The following is a 17141-nucleotide window of genomic DNA, read 5'->3' as shown; positions in this document are numbered from 1 at the left end:
CCTTTGTAAAGATTTTTTCCTCTATGCGAGTTGATGCATGACCCACTCTCACGACAGTCTGATTCAACTTCGCGCCTTTTTTAAACTGACCACTCGCGGGCCGCTTCGCCGTTCCCGCGCTCTGATTGGCCGGTTTGAATTTTTGGCGGGAAGGTTGGGGAGCTCGACAGACCTGTGCTAGGTGCCCCTTCCTTTCGCATCGCCGACAAGTTGCATCTTTAAATCTGCATTGTTGTCGTTGGTGTTGCCCTCCGCAACTCGCGCAGTCACCCCGGTCGTCTTTCTCCGGCCTCCCGGTGTGGAAGACTCCTTCCTCCTCCTCACCGTCCGATTCGGCCTGGACCTCTTCATTGTGGACCGGGGTTGATTTCGCACCAGCCGTTGGTGCGACCTGCTTTTGTAGGGTTTCCGCCGCTTGGGTAGACATCTCGTGAGCCCTGGCTTCGTCCAAGGCGTTTGCCAGCGTTAGGTTGCTTTTAGACAGCAGCCGCCTCCGCAAACGGATGTCCCTGACCCCGCGGATGAGTTGCTCCAGCAATGCCTCGTCCAAGTCTCGGTACTCGCAATGTTTTGAGGCTTTCCTCAGGGCGGCCATGTATGCGCTGATGGACTCGCCTTCTTGCTGTCTGCGCTCCCCGAATTCGAACCGTTGCACATACTTGGATGGCATTGGTGCAAAATGGGCTTTTAGTAAAGTTTGCAGAGTTTGCCACGGTACCGACTGTACCGGCGTTGGCTCAGCCAGGGATTCTGCGGTGTCAAAAACTTCTGGACCGCAGTGGCTCAGGAAATAGGCTCTTTTCCTGTTGTCTGAAACTCCTTGAAGTTCGTTCGCCTCGAGGAAACACTCGAAACGAGCCATGTATGACCCCCATTTTTCCTTAGCTGGGTCGAATGGTGCTGGCGGTGTGTAGCCGGACATCGCTGCTTTTCCGCCCTTGTTTTTCTGGGTTCGCGTCTTCCTGGTGAGTTCAGCTCTTTTCCTGGCGCTCTTAGCCTCGAGATCCCATCCTCGTCGCCAGTGTTAGATTCGGGCAATAACGAGGCAGGAGACCAGGATAGTGACAACAGCTCTTTACTATATGGTGAACCCAGCAACCAGTGCCCGGGAAAACCTCTCCTTATATACAGTATAGCCGGTGGCTTCAACCAATCAGCAACGTGCTTTTTTCCCGCCAAAACTTTTAAAGATACATTACAGGTGCGCAACTTGGGTGTCCTCCTGGATGGACGGCTGTCGTTTGAAGACCATCTGGCGGCCGTCTCCAGGAGGGCCTTTTACCAAGTACGCTTGGTCCGCCAGTTGCACCCCTTCCTTGACCGGGATGCCTTATGCACGGTCACTCACGCTCTTGTCATTTCTCATTTGGATTATTGCAATGCTCTCTACATGGGGCTGCCCTTGAAGTGCACCCGGAGACTTCAGCTAGTTCAGAATGCAGCTGCGCGGGTAATAGAGGGAGCCATACGTTGCTCCCATGTAACACCACTCCTGCGCAGCCTGCACTGGCTTCCTGTGGTCTTTCGGGTGCGCTTTAAGATTTTGGTTACCACCTTTAAAGCGCTCCATGGCTTAGGACCTGGGTACTTACGGGACTGCCTGCTGTTACCTTATGCCTCCCACCGACCCGTACGCTCACACAGAGAGGGTCTACTCAGGGTGCCGTCCGCCAAACAATGTTGGCTGGCGGCCCCCAGGGGTAGGGCCTTCTCTGTTGGAGCTCCTACTCTTTGGAACGAACTTCCCCCTGGTTTACGCCAATTGCCTGATCTTCGGACCTTTCGCCGTGAGCTGAAAACACATTTATTTATTCAAGCGGGACTGGCTTAAAAGTTTTATTAAATTTTATTGGGGCTATGTATGAATTTTAGGGTTTTAAAATTTACTGTTTTAAATTTCAGCCATTTATATAATTATGCTTGGTTTTAAGTTTTTTGTTTTAATGTGTATATTGTATGGTTTTATTACTTGGCTGTACACCACCCCGAGTCCTTCAGGAGAAGGGTGGTATAAAAATCTAAATAAAACTAAAACTAAAACTAATCCTTAAACACAGAGATATGTATGTACCCTGCAAATCAAGCACCCGGTTTTCCTTGGGCTTCCACAAATAATTACTTTGCTCTCCACCTGTTGTTTAAAAACTCGGCATCCCGCATTCCACCCCCTTTTATTCAATTGGATTGACATTTTGGAGGGTTCAACCCCCAACAACGTGTGAACGCTGGAAACTATACGGCTACACGAAAGTTTCTATTGTTTTCCCTCTTGTTCCTGGAGCGGGCTGATGACGCAAATTAGAGGCGCCCAGAGTTCTGTAGTTTTTTAGATCGGCGGGTACGGATTGGTTCGTTCCCGTCGGCCCGCCTCCTTTCAGTTGCGCCTTCTTTCTCTTGGAATGCTGGGAAGTGTGGTGGAAGAAAAGGCGGGCAGAGGCGGAGTTTCCTGTTTTGACCTTCCTCTGCCTGGAATCATAGAGCATAGAAGAGAAGGGCTGGAAGGGATCTCGGAGGTCTTCTAGTATTCTAGTCCAGGGGTCTCCAACCTTGGTCCCTTTAAGACTTGGGGACTTCAACTCCCAGAGAACTCTGGGAGTTGAAGTCCCCAAGTCTTAAAGGGACCAAGGTTGGAGACCCCTGTTATAGAGACAGCTGTGTTTTTCAACTTTGTCCAGTTGAAGATGCCTGGACTCCAACTCCCAGAATCCATTCCCCAGCCAGCCCTACTGGTTGAGAAGTACTGCACTGTAGCATTGCAGACAAATGGCCGCTCAGACTTTTTAAAACAGTTTTACTACAAGCCTGTAGAGCAGGGGTCTCTAACCTTGGCAACTTTAAGACTTGTAGACTTCAACTCCCAGAATTCCTCAGCCAGCTTTGCTTTGCTGGCTGAGGGATTCTGGGAGTTGAAGTCCACAAGTCTTAAAGTTGCCAAGGTTGGAGACACCCCCCCCCCCATCCAGGTCATGGTTGTCCCAAAGATGCTTTTTCAGGAGGCAACTGGACTTTCTGGCTAGGTGGCTCAGTGGCTAAGATGCTGAGCTTGTTGGCCTGAAAGATCGCCAGTTCGTATAGGTCTCCTGCGTGAGCAGGGGGTTGGACTAGATGACCTCCAAAGGTCTCTTCCAACTCTGCTACTGTTATTATTATAAAGGATCTGGGGTTTTTTCTTTGAAGACGTTTCGCTTCTCATCCAAGAAGCTTCTTCAGCTCTGACTGGATAGTGGGGAACGGAGGGATTTATACTCCTTGCAGACAGCTAGTCATTTGCATCCTTTTTTTAGGGTTTATCTGTGTCCTCAGGTGACCCACCCCCCAAGGACACAGATAAACCTCCAAGTGTTCAAAGACCCTCAAAAAAGAATGCAAATGACCAGCTGTCTGCAAGGAGTATAAACCCTTCCAATCCCCACCATCCGGTCAGAGCTGAAGAAGCTTCTTGGAGGAGAAGCGAAACATCTTCAAAGAAAAAAACAAGAAAGTCCAGTTGCCTCCTGAAAAGAAACACCTTTGGAATAGTTTTACTACATTACACAAAAATGACCAACTGAATGGCTACATTTCTAATAAAGTTTCTGTGCATTTGTTATCTCGGGAGAAATCCAGCAGGTTCGGATAGGTTCTGGAGAACCGGTAGCGGAAATTTTGAGCAGTTCAGAGAACTGGTAGTGGAAATTTGGAGCTTGAAATTAGGAGAACCGGCAAATACCACCTCTGGCTGGCCCCAGAGTGGGGTGGGAATGGAGATTTTGCAGTATCCTTCCCCTGCCACACCCACCAAGCCATGCCCACAGAACCGGTAGTAAAAAAAAAATTGGATTTCACCGCTGCTACATCTTTATACCATTTCACCACCACTCCTAACTATTACAGGTAATAAAAGATTGGGCTTCTTATTGGTAGCATTCTGATTTTCTGTATTTTTCTCTACGGCGTTTTTCGTACATGACATGCTTTTCCCTGGAAGAGCATCCCATAATACCTGTGATGCCACAGAGGCAACCAAAGAAATAAGAAAACAAGGACGGCTTAAGATAAACATGTAATTATTTCAATTATACAGGTATAATTACAGGCTCCCTTGAAGCGAGGCATGGGACTTAGGGAAACATGCTGAGTAACTTTTTAAAAAGGGAAAGAAAGCTGGGATGCGAGATGTTTTGAGAGGCAGTTACAAGCACAAAGTAGATGGCGTAATTTTAAAATATGCCTTTTAAATGGATGTGGACTTCTGAGAGAGAGGTTTCCAAAGAAAGGTTTGGTCTACTGCAGGGGTCAGCAACCTGGAGCCGTATGTGGCTCTTTCATCCCTCTGCTGCAGCTCGCTGTTGCTGGTTGGCTCCACAATTGATAGGATGCCGTGCTAGGAGGAGACTCTATGGTAGGGGAACTGGACTTCTGGTCAACAGAGGAAAAAGGACGCCGCGCTAGGAAGAGACTATGACGTGGGAACTGGACTTCCGGTCGGCTCCAGAATTGAACGGGGGCTTCCGGTTAGGATCTTTGTGGCTTTTTTGAGTGTTTAAGGTTGCCGACCCTTGATCTAGTGTTTAAGGCACCAGGGTAGAAACCAGGAGATGGTGAATTCTAGTCCCCTCTTAGCCGTGGCAGTCAACTGAGTGACCTATTAAGTAAAGCGGTTGTTTATTAAGTAAAGCTTCAATTGCAACACTACACGAGCACACAATAGATTTAAGCTTAATGTGAACCGCTCCAATCTTGATTGCAGAAAATATGACTTCAGTAACAGAGTTGTTAATACTTGGAATACACTACCTGACTCTGTGGTCTCTTCCCAAATCCCCAAAGCTTTAACCAAAAACTATCTACCATTGACCTCACCCCATTCCTAAGAGGTCTGTAAGGGGTGTGCATAAGAGCACCAACGTGCCTACCGTTCCTGTCCTAATGTTCCCTTTCATTATATCCAATTAATATAGTTATTACATACTCATGCTTATATATATGCTTATATATTGTATAGTTATTTCATGCTTATGCTTATATATACCGTTGTGACAAATAAATAAATAAATAAAAATTAAAAGTCAGTCATGCCCAATTTTGCAATTGCTCTTTGTCACAATTGTTAAGTGAATCACGGCATTTCATTGCACAACGTCAGGTATGGTTCGTGTTGGGTAGTCCTCGAGTTACCATCACCACTGAGCTCAAAATGTCCGTTGCTAAACAAGACCATTGTTAAGTGAATTTTGCCCCGTTTTACGACCTTTTGTGCCACAATTGTTAGATGAACCACTGAGACTGGGAAGTTAGTAACCCAGTTGTTAAGGGAACAACTGGCTCCCACCATTGATCTTGCTCGTTTGCATAAGATGATCACATGACACACACACACCCGGGACACTGCAACGGAGTCAGCCTCTGGCCCCCAACAATCTGGGTCCTCATTTGACCCACCTCAGAAAGGATGGAAGGCTGAGTCAACCTTGAGCCTGGTGAGATTTGAACTGCCAAATCGCAGTCAGCCGGCAATCAGCAGAAGTAGCCTGCAGTACTGCACTCTAACCACTGCGCCACCGCAGGTCAGTGGTTGTGGCTGAACAGAATTCTGGTAGGATGGTGTTCCACAGGCCATGTTCCACACCAAAAATGCATCTTTTCTCAGGTCCCACAAAATGACGCTACAGGTAGTCCTCGGCTTACAACAGTTCACTCAGCGACCGTTTAAAGTTACAACACTGAGAAAAGTGACGTATGACCGTTTTTCACACTTACGACCATTGGAGCATCCCCATGATCACAGTATCCAGGGATCATGTGATCCCCTCTTGTGACTTTCTGACAAGCAAAATCAACGGGGAAGCCTGCTTTACATAACAGTCATGTGACTAACTTAACTACTGCAATGATTCACTTAAGAACTGCGGCAAGAAAGGTCATAAAATGGAGCAAATTCACTTAACAAATTTTGGCCTCCGTTGTGATCATAACTCGAGGACTACCTGTATAAGACCCATGGCTTGCCTCTCTTGCTGTATCTGACAGCATGGATGGAGACGACTATAGATAGTTCTCGACTCACGAATGTAGCTGAGCTCGGAATTATGGTATTAAACCAGAATGCAGAATAACAGAGTTGAAAGAGACATTGGAGGTCTTCTAATCCAGAATTCCCCAACCTTTCGGCCTTTGAGACCCAGTGGCAGAGGGAGGGGGGAGAAGGGATGGTTCCGTGTGAGCGGAAAACAAGCGTGTGCATGAAGCAAGCACCCACCATTCGTCTGAATGGAGCACTCGCACATGTGGGAATGCACCCACTGGGGCACGCTGGCACGCTATGCCCTCGGCAGGGATCGGATTCAGCCGGTTCAGACCGGTTCGGGCGAACCAGATGATAATTTTACAACTGGTTCACCAAACCAGTAGTTGCAAGGACTGGCTGGCCCCGCCAACCATGCCCCTCCTCTCCCAGGAGTCTCCACGCAGCTTGTTTCGGATGCCAGGTAAATGCAGGGCCCATGCAGAGGCTCTGGGAGGGCGAAAAACGGGCTCCCCAGAAATTCCGCAAGTCCAGAAACAGGTCTGTTTCCGGCCTCCGGAGCCTGGGGGAGGCTCGAGGAAAGGCAAGGGTGAAAACACCGGCCCCCCCATCATGTTGCAGGACGCCGAGTAGGCCACGCCCACCATGGCCACTCCCACCCAGCAATAGGGCAGAGAACCAGTTGCTAAAATTATTGAATGCCACCCCTGGTCCATGGCCAGCAGTAATGCTACTAACAACCACTGCAGTGATTCACTTAACAGCTGTGGCAAGAAAGGTCATAATATGGGGGGAAACCCATTTAACAACTGTCTCGCTTAGGGAGAGAGCTTTTGGGCTCAGTTGTGGTCATAAGGTGAGGACTACCTGTAAATGAACAGGATCCCCAATTTGTTAACAGATTTAACAAAGAATTGGAAGGGACCTTGTAGGTCATCTAGTCCAACCCCCACCCCCACCCCAAGCAGGAGACTCTACAGCCTTTCTGACAGACAGCAGTCCAGTCTCTTCTTGAAAGCATCCAGTGATGAAGCTCCTACAACTTCCGAAGGCAACTTCTGTTCCATGGGTTGATTTCTCGCTGTGAGAAAATTCCTCATTTCCAGGCTGAATCTCTCCTTGATCAGTTTCTGTCCATTATTTCTTGTGTGGCCTTCGGGTGCTTTGTTCCTATAACCCAGTGGTAGTCAACCTGGTCCCTACCGCCCACTAGTGGGCGTTCCAGCTTTCATGGTAGACGGTAGGGGTTTTGTGCGATACTGAAATACTTTCCTTTTTTTTATTTAATTGACTTTAAAAAAAATTTCATAGTGTTATTTAAAAACATTTTCGTTAGGTTTTCATAAACTTCCCCGTGACAATTTAAATTTCTGAAAATATACTATTTGTATCACCCGCGCATAAGTTTAGTTCACGTTACGTAAGTGAAACTAAATGGCGCTATAGTGCGACCGCAAACAAAAGAGTCTCATCCCGGAATAGCTCGCGCATATCCCCCCACACCACCCAGCTGTAACAGACAAACAGAGATGGTAGCCCGCGCCACCCCAAACCCCAATCCACGATGCGTGAGAGGCATGCGCAGACGACGATACACGGCGCATTACTGTGGAACCGGTGGGCGGTTAGAAAATTTTACTACTAACAGAGATACAAAAGTGGGCGGTAGGTATAAAAAGGTTGACTACCCCTGATCTAACCCATTTCATCAGAGCAGAACTAATTAACACCCTTTTTACCTCCAGAATATTACATTGGCTAATCAATTCTCCAAATACACATCTACATCACACACCCAACAATTATGTAAATTGCCGTTGTTGTTGGAAAGCTATCACTGTCTCTATCTCCCCACAATTTATACACGCCTGACTCCAGCGTGGGCACATCCTTTCCCAAAGCAGTAATTCCATGAATATGTGGAATGTAATCCACAAAAGCTGGTATGGTACAGATGGTCTTCAACCTACGACCACAATTGGGACCAGACTAAGCAAGGCAGTTGTTAAGTGAATTGCACCCAATTTTACCAGCAGTCCTTATTTATTTATTTATTTATTTTTCATATTTTTATACCGCCCTTCTCCGAGGACTCAGGGCGGTGTACAGCATAAATAAAACATAAATATCCAAAAAAAAAAATTTTTTTTCATAAAAAAGTTCTATTTTTACAATCATATCAAACAGCTCATCCAATGTACAGTTATATACAATTAGTCGGGCTTGCCCAGTCGCCACCCCCCTTTTTAACACTCTTCCCTCTTCTACCTTCTTCTACTTTCCAGACCTTCCTCTCCTTCTCTTATCTACATCCTCTCCTCCCTCCACCCTACACCTTCCTTCTCCCTCTTCTACCCCTCTTCCTTCCACTTCTCCTCTTTCCTACTTCCTACTCTCTCCTCTTTTCTCTCTCCCCACCGTTCTAAAATGGTAACTGGGCAGACCCGACCCTACATTAATTATATTTATACATCTTCAATAAACAGGGATTATTGAATATCAAAAAATTTTTAAATACAATATTCAATTAAAAATCTGATTCAATAAGCTGAATATTAAAATTACTGAGTAAAAGTTACTAAATAAATTAAAACCCTTAAAAAACCCCACTAAAAACCCTCAAATTAAAAATTTATCATTAGGCCAGCCCTGCTTGGTGAAAGAAAAAGGTTTTGAGCTCGCGCTTAAAGGTCCAAAGATCAGGGAGAAGACGTAATCCCACAGGTAGATCATTCCACAGGGCCGGAGCCCCCACAGAGAACGCTCTTCCCCTGGGGGCCGCCAGCCGACATTGGTTGGCCGACGGCACCCTGAGGAGACCCTCTCTGTGAGAGCGCACTGGTCGATGGGAGGTAACTGGCGGCAGCAGGCAGTCCCGTAGATATCCCGGTCCCATGCCATGGAGCGCTTTAAAGATGATGATCAAAACCTTGAATCGCACCCGGAAGACCACCAGTAACCAGTGCAGCCTGCGCAGGAGAGGTGTTACATGGGAGCTACGAGACGCTCCCTCAATCCCCCGCGCGGCCGCATTCTGTACCAGTTGGAGCCTCCTGGTGCTCTTCAAGGGGAGCCCCATGTAGAGAGCATTGCAGTAATACAGACAGGAAGTAACGAGGGCATGAGTGACTGTGCATAACGAGTCCCGATCCAGGAAAGGGCGCAACTGGCGAATCAGGCGAACCTGATAAAAAGCTCCCCTGGCGACGGCCGTCAAACGATCTTCTAAAGACAGCTGTGCATCCAGGAGAACGCCTAAATTGCGCACCGATTCCCTGGGGGCCAATGATTCGCCCCCCACAGTCAGCGATGGAATTAGCTGACTGTGCCGGGACGCTGGTATCCACAGCCACTCCGTCTTGGATGGGTTGAGTCTGTTCATCCCCATCCAGACCCGAACGGCCTCAAGGCACCGAGTCATCACATCGACGGCTTCGTTGGGGTGGTTCGGGGTGGAGATGTGCAGCTGAGTATCGTCAGCGTACAGTTGACAACTCACCCAAAATTGTGGCCACCTTGACTGATGGCCACAGTGGAGCTCAACATTTACATTGCGATTGGTTAAATGAGTTTTGCCCCATTTTTACTATTTTTTATGCCACCCTTGTTAAGCAAACCCCGCAGTCGTTAAGTGAATCTGGCTTCCCCAGTTGACTTTGCAGGTCAGAAACCAACTGGGAAGGTTACAAATGATGATTATATGAGCCCGGGAAAGTGCAAGCATCAGCAGGGCTGAGCTAGATTTTAAATTATTGGTTTTAAATTGGGTTTTATTTGATATTTTAATTCTAAATTTACGGGCTTGTTAGAATCAGTTTTTTAATTGTTTTATATTGTATTTATATGTCTTTTAAATGCCTGTACACCGCCCTGAGTCCTTCGGGAGATAGGGCGGTATATAAATTTGAATAAATAAATAAATAATAAATAAATAAAGACACGCCAGTTGCATACAGAGGGGACTATTTATTATCTTATGATGGACATAGAATAGGAGAGTTGGAAGGGACCTTGGAGGTCTTCTAGTCCAACCCCCTGCCCAAGGCAGGAAACCCAACACCACTTCAGACAAATGGTTACCCAACATCTTCTTAAAAACTTCCAGTGTTGGAGCATTCACAACTTCTGCAGGCAAGTCGTTCCACTGGTTAATTGTTCTAACTGTCAGGAAATTTCTCCTTAGTTCCAGGTTGCTTCTCTCCTTGATTAGTTTCCACCCATTGCTTCTTATTATTTATTATTATTATTATTTATTTGATTTTTATACCGCCCTTCTCCCGAAGGACTCAGGGCGGTGTACAGGCAAAAGTAAAAACAAACAATACAATATACAATTTAAAATACAAGTTAAAAAACTTATTATAATTAGCCTAGAAACTTTAAAATATATAAAAACTAAAACCCCATTTAAAATTAGTAGTAAGAAATTTAAAATCGATAAAATTATAAAATTTAAGCCAGCCCCGCGCGAGTAAAAAGATGTGTCTTCAGTTCATGGCGAAAGGTCCGAAGGTCAGGTATTTGGCGTAAGCCCGGGGGAAGCTCGTTCCAGAGTGTGGGAGCCCCCACAGAGAAGGACCTTCCCCTGGGGGCCGCCAGCCGACATTGCTTGGCGGACGGCACCCTGAGAAGTCCCTCTCTGTGAGAGCGTACGGGTCGGTGGGAGGCATGCGGTAACAGCAGGCGGTCCCGTAAGTACCCAGGCCCTAAGCCATGTCCTTGTCCTGCCCTCAGGTGCTTTGGAGAATAGCTTGACTCTTTCTTCTTTGGGGCAACCCCTGAGATATTGGAACACTGCTATCATGTCTCCCCTAGTCCTTCTTTTCATTAAACGAGACATACCCAGTTCCTGCAACCGTTCTTCATATGTTTTAGCCTCCAGTCCCCTAATCCTCTTTTTTGCTTTTCTCTGCACTCTTTCCAGAGTCTCCACATCTTTTTTACATCGTGGCGACCAAAACCGAATGCCGTATTCCAAGTGTGGCCTTACCAAGGCATTATAAAGTGGCACTAACACTTCACGTGATCTTGATTCTATCCCTCTGTTTATGCAGCCCAGAACTGTGTTGGCTTTTTTGGCAGCTGCTGCACACTGCTAGCTCATATCTAAATGGTTGTCCACTAGGACTCCAAGATCCTTCTCACAGGTACTACTATTGAGCAAGGTACCACCTAGATTGTACCTGTGCATTTTGTTTTTCTTGCCAAAGAAATAGACATATAGACAAAGCAAAAAAAAAATGGAGTATGGTTCATACTTTAATACAAAATGTTTTGAAAATGAAAATGAAAATGAAACCAGAACTTTTCCTTTCGGGTTGAATGGAAAAAGAACTAGAGAAAAAACTTGGAACTTTGTTATTATGTATGTGGACAGCAGCAAGACTATTGTATGCGCAAAAATGGACGCTTCGATTCCTACTATTGCAGAAGTTGATGGAGTTGGCTGCAACGGCAAAATGGACCACTTTGATTAAAGAAAAGAACGTAAGTACTTTTGTTTCCACATGGAAACCGCTTCTGAATTTCATGCTTGATGTGGAGAAGAATGAATGTCTAATTTTGGGTTTTACCAAGTAGACTGAGAGATCTTTAGAGAAATGGCTTGTTTGTATTATTATGAAAAAGCAAGAAGTTGTGATTTGATGTTAATGCCTCATTTTACTGCAGCAAAAAGAGTTGGAAGTCAATGCTGCTTTTTCTTATCTTTCCTCACTTCTCTTTTCCTTTTTCTCCCCGCTGCTTTCCTATTTATTTCCTATTTTTTTATTTTACAATACTTCATAACTCAATAAAAATGTTAATGGATAATGAAAGACTTCCCGGTTGCCAAGCATCTGAATTTGCACCACGTGATCTGTCACAAGGATCCTTTCTCTGCCACTGCTATAATAGGAATTGCCCGACACCCTTTCAGAACACAAGCCCCTTCATTGCACAACACCCACCCCCCCACTCCCAGCAGCATTTCAGTATCTGTATAAAAATCTTGGCCCTCATCTAGCTAATTGTTCAGCTGACCTAGAACTGCACGCTGTCTTTGTGTGTGTGTGTGGTTCTGCTTCATCAATAAACCAACTTTCCAATCAGCCTCCATGTTGTTTCCAATGTCTTTCTTCCAACGTGGAACTGAACCAGGTGGATTTTCCTTCCAACAGTTGTTAATGTTGTGATTCGCCAGCAGCCTGTGGAACTGGCAGGGGAGTCGGACAGTGAGGAGGCTGGGGAGGACAATGGGTCAGTCCTGGAATCAGGGGAAGGCTCGGACGAGGGCTCTGCATCGGAGGCAGAGATGGGGCCAGGGCCATCTGGGAGCGATGCTCGGACTCCGGAGCCTCCAGAGGCAGACAGCAGAGAGGCAGAGGAACAGGAGGAGCCTGTTCCTAGTGCACGCATGTGAAGAGCTGCCAGGAGGCAAGAGCAGCTGAAGCAAAAAGGACGATTCGGGAATAAGACCAGGAGATGATTGGCCACTCCCATAAGGCTTAAAAGAGCAGCAAAGGCTCTTGGGCTCTTTGTAGGAAAGCAACGTTGCTGGATTCTTACCAAGAAAAGCCTTTGGCAGGGTGCCAAAGAAGACAAAGGTTTGTGATAAGGCCGAAGGACTTTTTCTGAAGGACTTTGTTTTGGACTTAATTTGGACTAAGCTGAGAAGGAAGTAATTCTCAGCTGTTCTAATAAAATATGTTTGTTTAGGACTGATTGTGTCTGGTAATAACTACTTGGGCCTAGGTCACAACAGTTAAGTCAGCGGTTCTCAACCTGTGGGTCGGGTCCCCGTTGGGGGTCGAATGATGAGTTGCCAGGGGTCGCCTAAGACCATCGGAAATATGGGAAGTATACTTGCGAGTCGAAGAATCGTGCTCCAATGGTTGACTCCACAAGCCAGCTGCAGGCTCTTCAAATCGCTAGCCAAACTCGGCTTCAGGCGCGATGAATTAAAAAAGAGAGAAATCTTTGCTCTGATGTCTCCCTCTCAAGCCAGCTGCAATCACTCCCAATCGCTAGCCTAATCTGGCTTCAGGCGCGATAAACTTAATAGGGGAGGAGTCTCCACTTTAATGCCTCCGTCCTCAAGGCAATCGCAAGCAGTTCAGATTGCTAACCAATACGGCTTCAGGCACGATAAATTCAAAACGAAAATAATTTTACGGTTGGGGGTCGCCACATCATGGGGAATTGTATTAAAGGGGTCGCAGCACTATAAAGGTTGAGAACCACTGAGTTAAGTGAATCTGGTTTTCCCATTGACTTCGCTTGTCTGAAGGTCACAAAAGGGGATCACATGATCCCAGAACATTGCAACCCTCATAAATCGCCAAGCGTCTGATTTTCGATCACGTGACCTTGGGGATGCTGGAACGGTCATTTGAAAACCGGTCATAAATCACTATTAACAGCGATGTTGTAATTTCAAACAGTCACTAAATGAATTGTTGTTTTTTTAAAAAAATAATATTTATTGAATTTCCAAAAGTTAAAATACACAATACAAAAAAAAAGCACAATACACAAAAACAAAAAAAATATAAAACACACAAAGACAAAGGTTTGTGATAAGGCCGAAGGACTTTTTCTGAAGGACTTTGTTTTGGACTTAATTTGGACTAAGCTGAGAAGGAAGTAATTCTCAGCTGTTCTAATAAAATATGTTTGTTTAGGACTGATTGTGTCTGGTAATAACTACTTGGGCCTAGGTCACAACAGTTAAGTCAGCGGTTCTCAACCTGTGGGTCGGGTCCCCGTTGGGGGTCGAATGATGATTTGCCAGGGGTCGCCTAAGACCATCGGAAATATGGGAAGTATACTTGCGAGTCGAAGAATCGCGCTCCAATGGTTGACTCCACAAGCCAGCTGCAGGCTCTTCAAATCACTAGCCGAATTCAGCTTCAGGCGCGATGAATTAAAAAAGAGAGAAATCTTTGCTCTGATGTCTCCCTCTCAAGCCAGCTGCAATCACTCCCAATCGCTAGCCTAATCTGGCTTCAGGCGCGATAAACTTAATAGGGGAGGAGTCTCCACTTTAATGCCTCCGTCCTCAAGGCAATCGCAAGCAGTTCAGATCGCTAACCAATACGGCTTCAGGCACGATAAATTCAAAACGAAAATAATTTTACAGTTGGGGTCGCCACATCGTGGGGAATTGTATTAAAGGGGTCGCAGCACTATAAAGGTTGAGAACCACTGAGTTAAGTGAATCTGGTTTTCCCATTGACTTCGCTTGTCTGAAGGTCACAAAAGGGGATCACATGATCCCAGAACATTGCAACCCTCATAAATCGCCAAGCGTCTGATTTTCGATCATGTGACCTTGGGGATGCTGGAACGGTCATTTGAAAACCGGTCATAAATCACTATTAACAGTGATGTTGTAATTTCAAACAGTCACTAAATGAACTGTTGTTTTTTTAAAAAAATAATATTTATTGAATTTCCAAAAGTTAAAATACACAATACAAAAAAAAAGCACAATACACAAAAACAAAAAAAATATAAAACACACAAAGACAAACGCATCAAAATTACATTACTCGTAACAGCTTTTCCTACATCAATATCTCTTATCCTATTTATCCTCTATATACAGATTCTACTTCTAAGTATCTTTATAAACTAACATTCTTATTTAAATTATTTTAACTTCTATGCAGAATTCAGTCTCATGACAAAAATCTCCCTTAAATTTTATGCTTACTCTCCAGCCAGGCTTATCATCTATTCCATATTCGATAGTACTCAGTATCTTCCCTCTCCTTCATTTCCATCAATAATCTGTCCATTTCTGCACATTCATTATTATTTTATTTATTTATTAATCAAACTTATATACCGCACCATCTCCCGTAGGACTCAGGGCGGTTCACAGGCATATTAAAACAGTATAATAAATAAACATTAAAACCCAGTTAAAACTAAATATTATCATGGCCTGGTCACTAAAACAGTGACCATATATATTTTTTATTATAATTTGATCCGGTGGGATGTTTCCAATTCCGTGCGATCACAATTCTACATGTATATTGTATATTGTATATTTCTTTCCATTTTCCCTTCCAGAATGCCCAATAGGAATAGTTCCAGTTTTATTTCTATTTCCTGCCCTGTTATTTCATCCAGCCACTAAATCAGGGGTAGTCAACCTTTTTATACCTACCGCCCACTTTTGTATCTCTGTTAGTAGTAAAATTTTCTAACCACATTTAGTTTCACTTACGTAACGTGAACTAAACTTATGCATGGGCGATACAAATAGTATATTTTCAGAAATTTAAATTGTCACGAGGAATTTTATGAAAACCTAATGAAAATGTTTTTAAATGATGCTATGAAATTTTTTTTAAAAGTCAATTACATTTTAAAAACGAAACATACTTCAGTATCGGACAAAACCCCTATCGCCCACCATGAAACCTAGAACGTCCACTAGTGGGAGGTAGGGACCAGGTTGACTACCACTTCACTAAATGAACTGTTGTTTTTAAAAATAATATTTATTGAATTTCCAAAAGTTAAAATACACAATACAAAAAAAAAGCACAATACACAAAAACAAAAAAAAAATAAAACACACAAAGACAAACGCATCAAAATTACATTACTCGTAACAGCTTTTCCTACATCAATATCTCTTATCCTATTTATCCTCTATATACAGATTCTACTTCTAAGTATCTTTATAAACTAACATTCTTATTTAAATTATTTTAACTTCTATTCAGAATTCAGTCTCATGACAAAAATCTCCCTTAAATTTTATGCTTACTCTCCAGCCAGGCTTATCATCTATTCCATATTCGATAGTACTCAGTATCTTCCCTCTCCTTCATTTCCATCAATAATCTGTCCATTTCTGCACATTCATAATTCTACATGTATATTGTATATTGTATTTTTCTTTCCATTTTCCCTTCCAGAATGCCCAATAGGAATAGTTCCAGTTTTATTTCTATTTCCTGCCCTGTTATTTCATCCAGCCACTAAATCAGGGGTAGTCAACCTTTTTATACCTACCGCCCACTTTTGTATCTCTGTTAGTAGTAAAATTTTCTAACAGCCCACCGGTTCCACAGTAATGCGCTGTGTATCGGCATCTGTGCATTGCCTCTCGCGCATCATGGATTGGGTTTTGGGGAGGGCACCGGCTACCAGTTCTGCTTGTCTGTTACAGCTGGGTGGTGTGGGGGGAGATGCGCGAGCTATTCTGGGACGAGGCTCTTTTGTTTGCGGTCGCACTCTAGCACCATTTAGTTTCACATACGTAATGTGAACTAAACTTACGCGTGGGCGATACAAATAGTATATTTTCAGAAATTTAAATTGTCACGTGGAATTTTATGAAAACCTAATGAAAATGTTTTTAAATGATGCTATGAAATTTTTTTAAAAAGTCAATTAAATTAAAAAAAAGGAAAGTGCTTCAGTATCGGACAAAACCCCTACCGCCCGCCATGAAAGCTGGAACGCCCACTAGTGGGCGGTAGGGACCAGGTTGTCTACCACTTCACTAAATGAACAGTTGTAAGTCATCGACTACGTGGTTTTTTTTTTTTCATTGCCTGCTTTATTTTTTTATTGACTGTGACCTGCCTTGAGCCGAGTCAGACAATATAATTAAATAATTACTAAGTCGTGCTCTGCCCAATGGCACTTTAGTCATAGAAAATTATTTATAGAATGGGGACCTGAGGCTAAAATCCTTAGAGACAGACCTATTCAACTCTGTAGCGATGTTTATAAGGCAGTGGTGAAATCCAAATTTTTTTGCTACCGGTTCTGTGGGCGTGGCTTGGTGGGTGTGGTGTGGCTTGGTGGGCATGGCTTGGCGGGCATGGCAGGGCAAGGATATTGCAAAAACTCCATTCTCACCCCACTCCAGGGGAAGGATACTGCAAAATCCCCATTCCCTCCCCACTCCTGGGGGAAAGATATTGCAAAATCTCCATTCCCACCCCACTCTAGGACCAGCCAGAGGTGGTATTTGCCAGTTCTCTGAACTACTCAAAATTTCCACTACCGGTTCTCCGAACTACTCAAAATTTCCGCTATCGGTTCTCCAGAACCTGTCAGAACCTGCTGGACTTTACCCGTTATAAGAACAATGCACATTAACACAAAACCTTGCTCAACAAGGTTC

The sequence above is a fragment of the Ahaetulla prasina genome, chromosome 1 (genome assembly GCF_028640845.1).
Source record: "Ahaetulla prasina isolate Xishuangbanna chromosome 1, ASM2864084v1, whole genome shotgun sequence".
Lineage (NCBI taxonomy): Eukaryota > Metazoa > Chordata > Lepidosauria > Squamata > Colubridae > Ahaetulla > Ahaetulla prasina.
The sequence above is the reverse complement of the archived record's forward strand: the minus strand, read 5'-3'. Positions refer to the sequence as shown.